Raw genomic sequence first — 18,367 nt, 5'->3', positions numbered from 1 at the left:
TGAATTTGGTAAAGTAGCAGGATACAAAATTAATGCACAGAAATGTCTGGCATTCCTATACACTAATGATGAAAAATCTGAAAGTGAGATCAAGAAAACACTCCCATTTACCACTGCAACAAAAAGAATAAAATATCTAGGAATAAACCTACCTACCTAAGGAGACAAAAGACCCGTATGCAGAAAATTATAAGACACTGATGAAAGAAATTAAAGATGATACAAATAGATGGAGAGATATACCATGTTCTTGGATTGGAAGAATCAACATTGTGAAAATGACTGTACTACCCAAAGCAATCTACAGATTCAATGCAATCCCTATCAAACTACCACTGGCATTTTTCACAGAACTAGAACAAAAAATTTCACAATTTGTATGGAAACACAAAAGACCCCAAATAGCCAAAGCAATCTTGAGAACAAAAAATGGAGCTGGAGGAAACAGGCTCCCTGACTTCAGACTATACTACAAAGCTACACTAGTCAAGACAGTATGGTACTGGCACAAAAACAGAAATATAGATCAACGGAAAGGATAGAAAGCCCAGAGATAAACCCACGCACATATGGTCACCTTACCTTTGATAAAGGAGGCAGGAATGTACAGTGGAGAAAGGACAGCCTCTTCAATAAGTGGTGCTGGGAAAACTGGACAGGTACATGTAAAAGTATGAGATTAGATCACTCCCTAACACCATACACAAAAATAAGCTCAAAATGGATTAAAGACCTAAATGTAAGGCCAGAAACTATCAAACTCTTAGAGGAAAATATAGGCAGAACACTCTATGACATAAATCACCGCAAGATCCTTTTTGACCCACCTCCTAGAGAAATGGAAATAAAAACAAAAACAAACAAATGGGACCTAATGAAACTTCAAAGCTTTTGCACAGCAAAGGAAACCATAAACAAGACGAAAAAACAACCCTCAGAATGGGAGAAAATATTTGCAAATGAAGCAACTGACAAAGGATTAATCTCCAAAATTTATAAGCAGCTCATGCAGCTCAATAACAAAAAATCAAACAACCCAATCCAAAAATGGGCAGAAGACCTAAATAGACATTTCTCCAAAGAAGATATACAGACTGCCAACAAACACATGAAAGAATGCTCAACATCATTAATCATTAGAGAAATGCAAATCAAAACTACAATGAGATATCATCTCACACCAGTCAGAATGGCCATCATCAAAAAATGTAGAAACAATAAATGCTGGAGAGGGTGTGGAGAAAAGGGAACCCTCTTGCACTGTTGGTGGGAATGTGAATTGTTTCAGCCACTGTGGAGAACAATAGGGAGGTTCCTTAAAAAACTACAAATAGAACTACCATATGACCCAGCAATCCCACTACTGGGCGTATACCCTGAGAAAACCATAATTCAAAAAGAGTCATGTACCAAAATGTTCATTGCAGCTCTATTTACATAGCCCGGAGATGGAAAAAACCTAAGGGTCCATCATCGGATGAATGGATAAAGAAGATGTGGCACATATATACAATGGAGTATTACTCAGCCATAAAAAGAAACTGAATTGAGCTATTTGTAATGAGGTGGATAGACCTAGAGTCTGTCATACAGAGTGAAGTGAGAAAGAAAAAGACAAATACCGTATGCTAACACATATATATGGAATTTAAGGGAAAAAAATGTCATGAAGAACCTAGGGGTAAGATAGGAATAAAGACACAGACCTACTAGAGAATGGACTTGAGGATATGAGGAGGGGGAAGGGTAAGCTGTGACAAAGCACGAGAGAGGCATGGACGTATATACACTACCAAACGTAAGGTCGATAGCTAACGGGAAGCAGCCGCATAGCACAGGGAGATCAACTCGGTGCTTTGTGACCGCCTGGAGGGGTGGGATAGGGAGGGTGGGAGGGAGGGAGACGCAAGAGGGAAGAGATATGGGAACATATGTATATGTGTAACTGATTCACTTTGTTATAAAGCAGAAACTAACACACCATCGTAAAGCAATTATACCCCAATAAAGATGTAAAAAAGAAAAAAAAAAAAGGATACAGGGTTTTTGCACTAAGGCCCACCTGGTGAACTCCTACGTGTCCTCAAGGTCAACTCAGTATCACCATCTCTGGGAGACTTGCTTAAACCTTCCAGGTGGTTTTGTGCTGCTTCTCAGGTACGCTGTACATCAACAGTCCCCAACATTTTTGGCACCAGGGACCGGTTTTGTGGAAACAATTTTTCCACCGACAGGGCAGGGAAGATGGGTCAGGTGGTAATGTGAGCAATGGGGGGGATGGGTCGGGAGGTGATGCGAGAGATGGGGAGCTATGGGGAGCAGTAGATGAAGCTTCACTCGCTTGCCCACCGCTCACCTCCTGCTGTGCGGCCCGGTTCCTAACAGACCATGGACCAGTACCAGTCTACAGCCCAGGGGTTGGGGCCCCCTGGTGTACATGACTCTGTTATAAGACTCAACATGTTGTGAGGTATTGCCTGTGTGTGCATGTGTATCTCCAGCTAGACTGTGAGCTCTATGAGAGCAGGAATCAAATCTTACTGATTTCTGTTTCCTTTTTAGAAAAGCCCTTGACACACAACAGGAGCTTAAAAAATATCTGATGAATGAATGAGTAAATAAATGCTCTGCAATTATCATTGAAATGTATTTTTAAGCTCCAGGATTCCCTTGAGGAGGTAATTTTATCCTGTTTTTGGGTAGATGATTACATGGCCCTATATGTGGTTGACTTAACACTTTCTACGACAATTTGAGCCACTTCCCGTTGTTGGGTCCTCAGTGGAGACAGAGAACAAGTCAGCACCATCTGTGCCTCACTGACCTTGTGGAAGATTCCCAGGTTTGCTTCAGGCTGTAGAATGGTCACCCCAGGAAAGGCAATAAGAAGGATGTCCACTTCAGAGGTCATCCTTTAACACCCTTTCTTTCTCAAACTGGCAGCCAACGCACTGGGGACAGGACAGAAGCAGAGAGGAAGGTGTCACCAAAAGAACCCAATAGGAGTTGGGTAGCAGTTTTGCTAATGAGCTGTAGGTTTTGTCTTTATAATCCCCAGTGAATTGCTGCAGAGACTCGACTTCTCGAATGGCCTGGCAAACCTGGGAAATGAACACACCTCCTGGGGGCTGAGAGTGGGAGGTTGGCCAGATTTAATGACTGAGCACAAGAAAATGGAAAAAGAAAATAACCTGGAAAGAGATTTTGTCTTTCCTTAGTTGGCAAGGGGGAAAGGGAGCTATTATTGTTCTGGAGAAGGTAGGGAAGAAAGGAAAATTGTGGTAGTGTCAGTAAGGGTTGGAGACAAGGATCCCCCTTATTCACACTCCCTGCTAATATCAAGGATGCGAGTAGGAGAGGATAACTGAGGAAAAGGCTCCTTGGAGCCTCCTTGGAGGAGGAGACATAGGCAGAATTGTCCTCATGGAGGCCAGTGATCCCAAAAGAGGGGACCTTTTGCCTGAGCCCCCAATGTGGCCATAGAACGTAAAGTTTCTTGACACCTTGGGTAATCCAAAGTGACGCGGTGGAAATTCAAAAGTCTGGGTTTGTAAAGGGTTCTCTTTACCAGTGCAGCCAACAGTAATTTGTGATACTGTTTTCCTTTGATAAAATCACTATTTCTATAATCATGAGTCCAAAGAGTTTGCAAAACCTCTCACAATCTGACCTTTGCCCACCTTTGGAAGTCCATATAAGTCATTCGAACGTGCAGTTCCCCTCGTGTGTCAAGCTGTATGTTCCCACCCCTTGCAATGGCTCACATCCCTGCCACCTATTGGACCTCTAGACATCCTTCAAAACTCAGCTCAGATGTCTCCTCCTTTGTAAACCCTCTCATGATCTCCACAGATAGAGATAAATGCTCCTCCGACACACTAGCCATTGCAGCATTTTCATGAGGCTGCAAGGATTGTTCACATGATTGTCTTCCCCACCTGACCGTGAGCTCTTGCAGAGTAGGGATCACACATCTTTGTATTCCCAGCATTCAGGACTTAGATATCTTAGACTCTAAACAAGTTACTGATAAATTTACTAAGTATCATTTAATCAAAAAGTAAACAGCTGTCTAGGTAAAAGGATGTCTTCATGATCTGAGTGGACTCGAAGTTAACCTCCCCCCAAAATAAATCAGCTCTTGAATATCAGGAACATCATACCCCAGAGAGATACATGTTACATTAGCAAATCTCTTAGACTGTTTTTCATAGGTAGGACCAGGATGCAAAAGTTTGAGTACTGTTAAATACTTACACACCCTATGACCCATCAATTTCACTCCGAGGTTTATACCCAAGAGAAATGAACATGCATGACACAGTTACACACAGTTACACATAGCACCTTTATTCATAATACTCAAAAACTGGAAACAACCCAAACATCTACCAACAGGCAAGTAACTAAACTGTGGTATGTTCATACAATGGGATATGAATATTACCCAGCAATAAAAAGGGAAAAGCTATGAATACATGGAACAACATGGATGAATCTCAAAACAATATGTTGACTAATTATTCCATTTATATGAAGTCAAACAATAGGCCGAAAAAAATGTATCTACAGTGGTTGTCTTGAGTGGGAGGATTTGACTAAAAAGGGGCACATGGGAACTTTCAAAGATTAAAAAAATGTTTCGTATCGCGATTCGAATGATAACCCAGGTGTATGTACTTATCAGAAATCATTGAACTTAAGATCTGTGCATTTTACTACATGTAAATTATTCTTCAATAAAGAAAAATGTGAGGATTACTGCTATATAAAAACCATGCACTTCAAGAAGTAATGCTATACACATTTCCCTTGGGAGATGGGAAACCTGGAGTATTGCTCTGTTCGAGACGTCACCTCGTAAGAGAGAATATATGGCACTATACCCAGCATAACGACAGTGCAAAATACAAACCCTTTTAAAAATGACAAACTGTCAGTCTATTAAAGAATCAAAGAGGAAAAAGTGTTGTTCAAGAGTCTTCATTAAAATTTCACTTTTGCTTGCCTGTCATAATAGGTCTTAAATCAATTCTCTGATGATGAATTGACTATTATAATATTGCCTATTATTTTTAGCCTCTTTTTTATGAAAGTGGAGAAGAATACTTTAACTTGAGGAGGCAATCAGGGAAATGTAATTGCAAATGACAGCGAACAAAGGCATTTTATGAAGCCAGAATGAACTAAGAGCTATGAGGCATGTGTCTGGTAGCTCAATAAGAAAATGCTTTCATTTTCAACAATCTGCACAAAGACTTCAACTGGCATCAGCGGGCAACATATTTACCCAAAACCTATTATCTTACATTTGCTCCTAGGACTCAATTCAATGTTTCTCAGCCTTTAATACTAAACACCTCCTTGGTGCCCCAGTACATACAGCAGATTCAGGAACTCCTTTACGTGTACACACACACACACACACATGCATACGTTTATCTTCCACTCACTGGGTGTGCTTTGGAGTTATGTTCCAAACTCTGCCACTTATTAGCTCTGGAAACTTGAGCAATTTATTTAACCTCTGTTTTCCAGATTCCTCATCTGTAAAATGGGATAATAACAGAATGTACCTCAGAATCGTTTACAGGTTAAATATGTGTTTAGCACAGGACCTAACCCATAGTAAGTCTCAGCAAATGCTAGAAGAAAAGCAACCACACAGTGGAACTTTAGAGATGGAAGAGACATTAGACATTATCAATTCATAAATAAGGTTACTGATGCTTAAAGAAGGAAATTGACTTCCTAAAATCATGCAGATATGTGATGACAGAAATGGTATTAGAACAGAAATTTCCTGACTCCCAGACCAATGCTTTTTCCAAAATCCCTGCTCTTTTCTCTTCTGTCCCCCAACTCTTACTATGCCAGGTACCCATGAATAAGAAGACCCTGTGATGAGCAGAGTCAAGAGACACATATTCTACTCCCAGACTGACATCTCCCTGAACTTCTGATTTCTCTTCTGTAAAATGAAAGGATTGGACACATATGATTGCAAAGATTCTGACCAGCAACAGCATTCTGTGAGCCCATTAGCAAGTCTAAACCCTGCACCATTTCTATGGGTGAAGAGTGGGACAGGAATCACTTACACCACAATCTACAATCTTCTGCTCTGACTGATCACTTTGTAAAGTTGTCCAGCCTTGCACTCACCACCTTGACATCTCCCTCCGATGTTTTCACCCTCTGCCTGGAGCAATGTGGGCAGCAATGTAATGAGCACAGGTGAGGTAGGGAAAGGAGATCTAGGGAGATTCTCTAGAAGGAGACGTGAGGGTGTGTTCCTCGTGCCTGATGGTCTATACAACAGGCATCTAAATTAAAGAGCAACCAGCAGTTCTATAAGGGCACATATAACGCGTTTTGCGGAAATAAGCAGTAGACAAAGTCTGAGAACTAAGTTCAATTCTGACTCCAGGATAATGTGTTCCTCTTCTTCCTCTACCATGAAAAAAGTGCTCATTTAAGGTAACAAGTTATGTACACACGAATTTTATAAGAACTGCCAGGTGTAGAAAGCATGTGAATGTCATAGGTTAAAGGAAGAATAGAGGTGAGCCAGACCACCGTGATGAGACAGAAGAAGCCAACTCATCATCCTCTCCACTGGCTTTTAGATAACTTAGGACAGACCCAGATTCAAAGCCGAGCTTCCAAAGAAGCAAGTGGCATAGAAGAGACTGGCAGAGAAGACAGCACAGGACAGGTAAAATGAATGGAGGTGGGGGGAAGGAAGCAGAGAAACACAGTCTGTCCTCTGGGCAGAACTGGGAGCACGAAATAGTTGTCTATCTTGTCCGGAATTCTTTTTTCCTATATACCGCACGTAGCCCATCATGTCCAAGGGCAGTGCCAGAGGAGTTGACCCACATAGGTGGGAACAGGTGGTTGATCAGCTCATCAAACATGAAGTAAAAGTAAGGACACTGAATAGTCCTACCCTTCACCCAGAGAGAGGACATTACAGGCATCTCCTTCATAGGATGAACAGAGGAAGGAACTGAGGATGCTTAGCTCAGAGAAGAGGTCAATTGAAGCAAAGAAGGAAGCTTTGAACATGAGAAGGGCTAAGCCATGGTGAAGGAGAGCAGTTACTTCTCCTTAACTAGAATGAACATAACTCTCATTGTCCCTAGAACGGTACTGGCTTTATCTGTTGACCCAGGGCCAGTTTAGCCTTCGTCCTATTGGAAACATTTTTATTAAAGCTCCATGAAGATAACTCAGAATGGGTTTGGTAGACTTCCACTTTGTACTTCCGCCTTCCGCCTTAATTTTCATTTAACTTTGTGTAAGACCTATATGCAATGAACAGAGATCTAACTTTTACACATGGTTTCCAACTGAAAGATGATTAACAACCCATCTCTGTTTTCCAGACTCTTTCCAGAGACAATGTAACCAGTACCTCCCTTTCAAGAACAGCATGCAGGGTGCTCACTCTCCCATATGATAAACGACATTCGTATACAAACACAGGAGAAACTACCCATCTCAGGTGTGGAAGACAGATTCAGCATTGCTCCCTCTACTGGCAGCTTGGTGGACTGGCCCCTGAGATGTCTGGATGCACAAAGACGGCACACACCCCAGTTCACCAAAGCAGGGGTTCCCAAGTCCCAGGCCTTGGACCCTGGGGCCGTTAGGAACGGTCCGCACAGCAGGAGGTGAGTGGCGGGCAGGCGAGCGAGCGAAGCTTCATCTGCCGCTTCCCATCGCTCCCCATCGCTCACATCACCACCCGAACCATTCCCCACCCCCACCTGCACCCACGCCAGTGGAAAAAATGTCTTCCACGAAACCGGTCCCCGGTGCCAAAAATGTTGGGGACCACCGCACCAAAGAGTGGGAAATGTGGGAAATTTAAAGCGGACTCTGGCCTGTCCTGCCATAGACTACAACACAGAAAGTAGTCTAAACACCCTACTCCAGTGTTTTTGCCATTTATTGTAGGGAGTTTTATTATTTGGTAATGCTTTTTTATTTTGTAATAAACCTTTCGCAGCAATGATTTTTTAAGTGCTTATTAATAAAATAATAAGTACTAAATTTCTATTTTTCAAGAATGTTAAGAGTTACCATCCACCGTGGGGGCTATAGTGATGTCACTGACCAAATGAAAACCTGAAGACACGAATCTCTGAAAAGAGTCAGCGTCTGCTTCAAAAGCTATTTTCAGAAGACTGTGCCCAAAGATAAAGGTTTAACACTTTCAACTGCACAAGATTTATTTATATATCGCTCTGTGAGACACAACTGTTGATCTAGATCAAATGACTGTTCTTCTAAATTAATTTCACTTATTTTATATTCCAAATGTTTCTGTGCATATACCAAAAATAAAGAGAAGGCTGCATGGATTGACTCTGTAAGCAGAAAAACTTCACAGTTAAAAACTGTCAGTTTTCCATCAGGATCAGGACTGAAGTTTCAAAGAGAAAATCAGTTAATTCCAAAAATAGCTCTTATATTTTCAATATTTCTACTCATCTCACGAAGAAGTTCAACAGTGGATATTAAAATTTCTATGGTGGAAATATAATTTTCAGAGTACACTGTCATGGTCAAAGCAATATTCTTACTAAATTAAGGAACCCATGGAGAGAGCAGCTGAAAAGAAAACCTTGATTAAAATCCATGTGTTCTAATCATGCTGTGTCAATGGCTGTTCTGATAAGTCTGATATATTTCCTAGTACAAACAACAACAAAAAATATATAGGTACAACCTATGGAGCAGAAATGACTTGGCATTGATTACAGTATAACGTAATTTATAATTATGTCCAAATAAGTTGTAACATTCCACCAACAAAAATGTAACTATAATGGTAAAATTTACTAATTTTTTAATTTATATACATGGCTACAGTAATTGAACTTGAAAAATTTTTAATAAAGTTGGTGTAAAATCCAAAAAAAAAAAACTTTGCTAATGAATTAGAAAACACATCAAAACACGCTCATTTTAATTATTTGTAGCTCCTTTCACTTTCAAAACTCTTAATTTTTCTCAAAAGTGTCCTGATGGGCACCCCATCTAAAGCTTAGGAGAACAAAATGAATACAGTTGGAGGAAGGTGGTAAGAGGCAGATTTCAATTCAAAGCAAGAAAGCGCTTTCTTATAATCAGAGGTATTTGACAGGAGGGAGCACAGTGTGGTAGGAAGATGACCTAGCATAATGTCCAGCGTGGTAGCTGATTTCATTATTGACGATGGAATGGGCCACTTGAAGAGGCCATGTGCTCACCGTCACTGGAAATGTTTAAACACTATCAGTGAAGAGAACTGCTTGAATTGCAGGAGGATCCAGAATACCTCTGAGGCTCCTTGAAACTATATGGTTCATTCATTCAACAAATAATCACTGCTGTCTCTTGCACTGCTCACCCTGGAGGCAGCTAGCCGCAGTCGCGAGGCCTCTCACAAAGAAGGTGTGTGAGATGATAAATGTTTGTTGTTTTAAGTCATTAAGAAAAAAAAAAACAGTGCCCACTACATGTTAGGCACGGTTCTAGTGGTGGAGAACAGCAGTGGTGAGTCCATGCTGTAACAACTGTATGTGAAAAATGTGAAAATAAGTATCTGAAAATGCTCTGAAAACTGTCAAGTACAACTCAGATGCGAGCTATAATTATGGTTAAGTTGAACTATATATTTATGTCTTTATCGTATATTTGATCATTAGTCATACATATAGCTGTTTTATATACATGATTCTAGTCTTCCAGGTTCATGTTTTCAGATTTCTGTTTTCATTTGGGCACCTCTTAATTGGTGTTAACTTGTATTTAGTTTTGTGAAGCCATACTTCCACGTAAGAATGTTCTACCTCCCAGAATAGGTTATATGAATCTCAAGGTCAGGTCCCATCTTCCACCTTCCCACTTAGCCCTCACAGTGTTCAGATCAAGGTTTGGTACTCAGAGGTCTCTCAGGACACAAGATTGGCTGCACAAAGATACTTTCTTCCCCATTTGGTGAGAGTCAAGTCTCAAATCTTTCGCACTTTTTTTTTATAAAGAGTAAGCCCCCTTCTGTGCTCCTTCATTGTTCCTGCCTCCTATTATTTCCCCACAAAATGAAATGTTATTATGACCAGGATTCAGCAAACAAAACTAACACGACTCAAGTCCTTAAAACCCTAAGAGTACTTCTCAATAGAAGTTCAAATCCACTGATGTGCCCAGCAGCTTTTGATTCCCAAAAAGATCAAAACTTGTGCCTTGATATCTAATTCTTTTCCACTCCCCTCAATCATACTGGATCCTTTTATCATTATTTTAATGTTTCTTTGCATAAATGGCTGAGAGCCTTCATTCTGTGCTCTTGAGAGCTGATCTGAATCACACCCACACAGATCATATTGTGTGAACTTGCAATTATTTCCTGTGAATGTTCTGTGAATGTGCTGAAACCAAGCATGAACATTTCCAGCCAAACTGCAATTTTTTTTCAGGACCTTTACAGCAGCCAAGTTCTGAAAGCAGGGAGTTTTAATAGCAGTTTCTAACACAAAACTGTGGATGCTCAATTTGCAGAGGCAAAAGGTTTCCAGTTCCCACATTTATGATTTTAATGTTTAGTAAAACCATACATAGTATTTGATCAACCACCACTCCTCTTCCATTCCCAACAACTGTTACAACAGAAAACTTCCACAACAACTGTAAGGATGCCAGGGGCTCCCCACTGTCTCCTAATATGCACATAACTGGGAAAATATTTGTGAAACTATTACTGATGTATGGTTCTTGTTCCCTGGCAGCCACTCCATTATGATGGTGCAACAGGAGGCGAAAGTCAATGCCACATCAGGTAGGAGGAGAATATGATGTGGAGAAAGGCCCTTCCAGACAGGAAGAGAAAACGGAAAGCTTTCCACTTCCAAATCCCAGTGCAATACGGAGAGGAGAGATCAAATGCCCGTGATTTCACTGTCCACTCTGAAGTGGGGCTCTGGGAGTAGGAGGCATGTTAGAAACATCCACACAGACAGACACAGATAAGCACTGGAGCTTTTGGTAGGATTTGTGATTTGGTGTGCTTTCCTGGGCAGAGCTTGGGAAGCCTGTGAGGCTACAGGGAGGGCTTCATCCTAAGCAGCATGGGAAAAAAGTGCAGCCCTGGTAGAGGGAGGAGCCTAGACAGAGGAGCCCTGGCAGTGCTCCTGGCTGCCCAAGGCTTGAGCAAGGCATGCAACCAGCAAGGACCTACTGTATAGCACGGGGAACTATACTCAGTGTCTTGGAATAACCTAGAATGGAAAAGAATTTGGAAAACAAATATATATATATATATATAACTGAATCACTTTGCTGTGCACCTGAAACTAATTCAACATTGTAAATCAACTATACTTCAATTAAAAAAAACTTTTTTAAGAAGGCATCCAAGGGCTTCCCTGGTGGCGGAGTGGTTAAGAATCCGCCTGCCAATGCTGGGGACACGGGTTCGAGCCCTGGCCCGGAAAGATCCTACATGTGGCGGAGCAACTAAGCCCGTGCGCCACAACTACTGAGCCTGCGCTCTAGAGCCTGTGAGCCACAACTACTGAAGCCCGCGTGCGTAGAGCCCGTGCTCCACAACAAGAGAAGCCACCGCAGTGAGAAGCCTGCGCACCACAACAAAGAGTAGCCCCCACTCGCCGCAACTAGAGAAAGCCTGCACACAGCAACGAAGACCCAACACAGCCAAAAATTAATTTTTTTTTTTTTAAGTTTAAAAAAAGAAAAAAAGAAGGTATCCAAGAGATCTGGGACCTCTCACCTGCTCCGGAACAGGGGTTCAGAGACCAGAGGGGACCTGTGAGGAGCTGCAATTAGGACAAAATGGTTGCTGCAGTCAAGGGCTTCATGATCAGAGCCTAAAGCAAGAACTCAGTATTGGGGATCTGACCTCCAAATGAGCAGATAGGCCCTCTCCAACAGCAGCACAGGGAACAGACAGATCAGCCATGGCCCGGTGAAGATCAATGAGGAACCAAAGGACACTGCATGGGTCTGAAACTCCCATCTCTCCCCTGCTAACACGAGGTCACACACATCCTACCCTTCCATCTATCTAGGTACCATTTTAGAGTGGGAGGGGCAGGGGGGATGGGCATCTAAAAGACTGAATATTTACCCAAAGGGAACTTAGTCATCCAAGAGAGACTATTTAAACCCAAAGGTACAGAGATAGCATAAATTGACAAGTTTAAAGTTAATTTCCACACTTCCCACTACCTACCCCCACCCAGCTTGAGTGTGGTCTGGTAAAGGAAGATTACATCAGTTTTAGGAAACAAAGAAACTCCATTTGCTTTGCACATCTGTGTGAGGCATGTGAATTTTAACATACCACTATCCACAGTCCTAAGTTCTCCGTTGCTACAGCCAATTTTATTTCAAAATGTTATTTCAAATGTTGTATTTTTTGTTCAATCCCAATAAGATTTCCCTTTTTCTTCTAGGTCTCATCTCATCAAGATGTATCTGAGAAAATTTTGAGAGCTGGTAAAAGATGCCACCAAAAAATCCCAATACTGCCCTGACAAAACCAACGGGGGGACGTCCCCGGACTGCCAGCCACGGGGTCCGAGGGCTACGCTGACTTAACACAATCAGAGGAAGGAAGAAGTGTGTGTGTGCAAGGTTCCAGCTGCCAGTGCCAAAGAGCTCTGCCATTCACCCACTGAAACATTCCTAACCAGACTGGGGCCTCCAGGGGTGGCTAAATGTTAAGGGAGACCTTTAAATTTCCCCAAATGAAACACACAGCCCCTCCAAATCTGTGAAGCCTTAACAGTGGCTGCAGGCTGACCCAGTAACAGGAGGTGAAAATGACCACCCTACACATACACAAACACACATGCGCACACACACACACACACACACACACACGCAGCAATCTTCTGTTAAACAGCTCCCCACAGCCACCACAGCATGCCATCGCCATTGCTACTAGGCAAACCCGTCCCCTCCCTCATCCCACAGGCACAGTCTCCCACTTGAGACTCCACATTACCTATCTGTAAGTTATTTTCCTCCATTTGAGTTCACCCTTGATGTTCCATTAACTTCTTCAAATCCTTTTTGGAAAGAGAAAGTGAATGAGCAACTTCATTTTATTCGTATAAAAGTAAATGCCATTGGAGAGTAACCTGGGACAGGAGGAAAAAGGTAGAGCGTGTGCGCTTCTCAAGGCAGCCAAAGCCCTACAGGACAGGGCTCCAGGGTTTGACTGCTCTGTTCCTTCTACTGCTAAAGACAAGGTCCATTCCCACTCACAATTTCCTCTGCTTTCATCTGTCCAGAGCCTGCCACTGTTGTAGTTGTTCAAGCCTGAGACTCCATTCTGCATAGTGATGTCAGAGGCCTTTGCCTTCTTCTAATTAGCCTTGCTTCTATTGCTGAGGCCAATTTACACCTAACAACTTCCCTCTAAACCCTTTTCAGGGCAGCATGCCCTCAGTTATAGAAGACACACAGTTATACTCTGGTTTGATATCAGTAGTAAAGTGCTAGTTCTTTCTTATATTCTGCCTTGTAAAATGTCGCCTTTGGCTCACATGTCAGGCAATAATTAGAACCTGGGAGGCCTGTTGTTAAAAAACAAATAGGAAGGCATCCTCCTTCCACATAATTTTCTTACTCCTTGAGGTCCAAGTCTCATTGGATGAAAAGTCCAGGGCACATTGATTATATTTCCCAGTTGTTCCCTTCATTTTAACTTCTAGAAACTTAAAAAAAAAAAAAGGCTCTATCAATATTTAATGATAGCAATTATCTTTAAACTGGCAAAAGTGCCTTCCATTACAAAAGGTAAAAGGACAACACTTGTGTAGCCCTGGTATAAGGATTCTTGTTCCGTTACATCCACTAGGGGGAAAGGATGTAATAAATAATTAACTACCTAAAATTGTTGCCATGAATAATAACATAGTCAGCCAGGACTTCCATCAATATACAAAATCAATCCTGTGAGGATGCCACCACCTGCAACCATACACACAGCCCTCTACTGCTCACTCCTGAGGCGACCCCAAGTACCTGTTTCCACCCTGACTACACCGCCTCTTCCTTCCTGAACTCGCAGCAATGAGACCTGAAATCCTGAGAGAGGCAAGATGTTTTCTAAAGGGAAATGTTAGGTGCAAGCAGAGACCTCAGCCTAACATGTCACTACTGATGCAGAGAAGCAGCCTGGACCCCAGTGCTGTCCTCACAGACTCTGTGAACTCCGGCCACTGGCCTGAACTCTCCCAGACTCTTCCAAGGACTGACTGTGTGACTTCCACCAACACAGTTTAAAAAAAGAAACAGGGCTTCCCTGGTGGAGCAGTGGTTGAGAGTCCGCCTGCCGATGCAGGGGACGTGGGTTCGTGCCCCGGTCCGGGAGGATCCCACATGCCGTGGAGCGGCTGGGCCCGTGAGCCATGGCCACTGAGCCTGCGCGTCCGGAGCCTGTGCTCCACAACGGGAGAGGCCGCAACAGTGAGAGGCCCGCGTACCGCAAAAAAAAAGAAAAAAAGAAAAAAAAGAAACTGAGTTTTCATACGAAAAGTGATCGAGCATTTACATCTTCCCAAATACTTCTAGAACTCTAATCCAACAAAGCTGTTCATAAAAAATTACTGATAAAAACAAATTAGAAGCCACCTTCTTAGCAGTACAGCTGACTAGCTCTGCCATCTGGACCACAGTGCACTGTGGCTACTCACCGCTGGGACTCTCACTATTTTGACCTACCTGGCACTTTCTGCCACTGCTACTGCAGCTCCTCTAAGAAGAATGCAGCTCTCCCTGGAAAAGGAGTAAAGAAGACCAAGGGGCTATCACATCTGATCCTTTATCACCTCTTCCTGAACACGGAAGAAAAGTTCTTCACAAGGGAACCCTGAGAATTTTTCCCAGCTTCATCCTAAACCTGGAATCCAGACCTTCCATGCTTTACACTGGGTTTATTGTGTATTTTCTACTCAAAAATATCCCCGTCATTACTGCAACCACCTTCTCCACCAACACAACATTCTGTTGCTTATCCCTGTAACTAAAAGAATATGGATCATCTCTAGGAGAATCAGCTGCTAAATCCAGTGGGCAACTATTCACCTAGCTAGATGAGCGACGCTCACTTCGATAAGCACATCCAGGATTTCACTGATTGGGAAAAGGTAACAGGCCTCGGTTCAGATGCCCCACTATCTGTCTGATGTCCATAAGAAAAATATTAGTCACGGTCTTGAAGGATTCTTGCCCAAAATGGCACCATGATAAAGAATACAAGGAAGCAAAGAATCACATGGGCTACCAGAACTCGATGCAGAATATAACATGTTGAGAGGAACAGAATCACGTAGCCAGTGGTGTGGAGCAGAAACTGTACAGAGCACCTCTGCCTGGAAGGAAAGGAGACAAATGCCAAGAGCAACTCAGATTTGAAGCTGCAAACCGAGAAGTTTCCAGAAACGCATCTCATTTTATGTGACAGAGCCGGAAGCATTTTGTAGTCTGAATGGAAACTAGTCTATATGACAGTGAAACCTTTCTCTGTATAATGTTGGTCCTAAAACTAAACCTTACCTTCACTGAAAATAAAAGTTTGGTATTTGGCAATACTTACTCAACCATCTCTCCCAACTCTACATTTTTTTCATTTTTCTGTGACTACTAATAATTAATAAAATGTGGTATGTTACTAAAGATTATCAAGTTATGACTTAACTATATAACTCAATCTGCCATTGAAAAGAATTAACAGTTTAATTGAGATTTACAAAATTCAAGGAAGGCAGGGAGGGCGGGAACAAGATAGAGAGGGAAGAGACTGGAAACAATCCACTCGTCTAAAAGTAGGGGAGGGGGGGCTTCCCTGGTGGTGCAGTGGTTGAGAATCTGCCTGCCAATGCAGGGGACACAGGTTCGAGCCCTGGTCTGGGAAGGTCCCACATGCCGCGGAGCAACTGGGCCCATGAGCCACAACTACTGAGCCTGCGCGTCTGGAGCTTGTGCTCCGCAACAAGAGAGGCCACGACAGTGAGAGGCCCGCGCACTGCGATGAAGAGTGACCCCCGCTCGCCGCAACTAGAGAAAGCCCACGCAAAGAAACGAAGACCCAACACAGCCAAAAATAAATTAATAAATTATAAAAAATAAATAAATAAAAGTAGGGGAGGGACTTCCCTGGTGGCACAATGGTTAAGAATCCACCTGCCAATGCAGGAGACACAGGTTCGATCCCTGGTCCGGGAAGATCCCACATGCTGCGGAGCAACTAAGCCCGTGCACCACAACTACTGAGCCTGCGCTCTAGAGCCTGCAAGCCACAGCTACTGAACCTGCAAGCCACAGCTACTGAACCCATGAGCCACAGCTACTGAGCCATGTGCCACAACTACTGAAGCCCATGCGCCTAGAGCCCTCGCTCTGCAACGAGAAGCCACCACAATGAAAAGCCCGCACATCACAACAAAGAGTAGCCCCCGCTCACCACAACTAGAGAAAGCCCGCGCGGCAGCAACAAAGACCCAAGGCACCCAAATAAATAAATAAATGTATTAAATAAATAAATAAAAGTAAGGGAATGGTAATCTATACAATGGAATATTTATGGGGCCATTAATATTATTTTCACAAAAAAGCAGTTTATGTCATGGGGAAATGTTCATGATATGTTAACTAAAAAGAAAAAGCAGGAAATAACACATTATAAGACATATTTTCTAAAAAAATAAAACAACTTAGCCCAGGTAAAAATACCCCAAAATATTATCCTTTTTTTCCCTTTGATGATATGATACAGGGATTTCTATCTCCTTTATATTTTTCTGTACTTCCTACAATATATACATGTAACTTTTATGTTCAGAAAAATAATGGTTTTTTAAAAGAATATCTCAATCATAAGAGGGTTGATCAAGGACTTACACATACAAAAAATGAGCTAAAAGATCAGAGAGGCAGACGTTGGCAGTGTCCTTCCAAGTTCCATCTGGGGTATGACCCTGGAGATGACCCCAGCCGATACTAGGAGCAAGTGCAGCGGGCTGTCACTGACTGATGCTATTCAGGATTCAGATCAGAACCAGCTCTTCATTTTGGGGATTCATTCTCTACATTGTTGCTAGAAAGTTTATTTTAGGTTCAGTTATATCTGAGTTGATTAAGTGGGTAAAATTTCTAACCTGTGATTATTCCCTAAACCGGCCATGTTTTATGATTTTCTGCAACGATTAAAATAAGCTTTACAAGCATAGAAGTGTAGTCTTGTAGCAAGACAATCTGACAGCAAGACAGTCCCTACCTCTTTATATTGTATGGAAGAAAAATCCAGAGAAGAAATCTGTCCCTTATTGTAGAGAACAGGGTTTAATCGATTTTAATGTTTCTCAAAAATTTTCATCTTAGTTTATTGTTCAGCTATCCAAAGCCCTTTGTTTGCTTTATTAGATCATAAATCCAATTTAACAGCACGCAGAAACTAAGCAATTTTAGGTCCAAGCAGACTGTTTACTAGTTTTTCTTTAATTAAAGATGATTTTCCTCTTAAAGGAGACTCATGCTTCTGATTTTATATTTTCTTTCTCTAAGAGGGAGCTTACATTGTTTCTATATACAACGTACATGCTGGCAACAGCAGTACCAGGTATACCAGGTAGTAGCCTTCGAGCTGTGGTGTTTGAGGTGCTTCCCCACGTTTTCATAGGGAAGGGGATTTGGGTTAATATAGGTCAGTGAGTCTGAGGAGGGCTAAGAATGTTTCTAGTGGACTTTTCAGAACTACTTGGCCTTCGTATCTCTGCACAGAACTTGTCCCCCACACCCTACCCTTCTCTAGAGCACCAATGTTTCTCCAAAGTCTGACACTTGCAGCCCTCAAGATTTAGATTCCTACTCAACATTTATCTGTGTTTTCCCAATGCCTAATAGAACTCATTCCCTAAGCAGAAGTGTATTGAGCACCTCCACCTTAACAGACACTGTGATAGGTCTGAAGGCACTGAACAAGGTAGTAGACCCAGTTGCCATTCTCATAAGGGTTCATTCAATAGGGAGAAATAGATGAGAAAATACGTAAACCCAATTTAGGTGAGTGTGAGATAAATGAAGAAAATAAAACAGGGTAATGGAATAGAAAGTGATGAGCACAAGTGTTTAGGTTGGATGAACAGGGAAGGCTCCACTGAGGAGGAGGAATTTAAGCTTAAATCTCATGCAGAGAAGGAGCTATCATTAATAGAGCAAGGGAGGTGCACACCAAGAAGAGAACTCGAGTTCAAAAGGCCTGAGGCAGAGCAAGTTTGGTTCATGAAAGGAACAAGCAGGGAGCCAGCCTGGCTAGAATCTAGGGAGAGGAAAGCCAGATGACATT

General features: G+C 42.3%; 1 pseudogene; it reads left to right on the top strand.

Annotated features, from left to right (window-relative positions):
- The first annotated feature begins 6,848 nt into the window (after window positions 1-6,848).
- Window positions 6,849-18,367, top strand: part of LOC101273789 (thymidylate synthase-like) — a 45,998-nt pseudogene continuing 34,479 nt past the window's right edge.

Source organism: Orcinus orca, chromosome 11 (assembly GCF_937001465.1).
Source record: "Orcinus orca chromosome 11, mOrcOrc1.1, whole genome shotgun sequence".
NCBI lineage: Eukaryota > Metazoa > Chordata > Mammalia > Artiodactyla > Delphinidae > Orcinus > Orcinus orca.
Note: the sequence above shows the minus strand (reverse complement) of the source record. Positions and strands in the feature narration are given on the sequence as shown.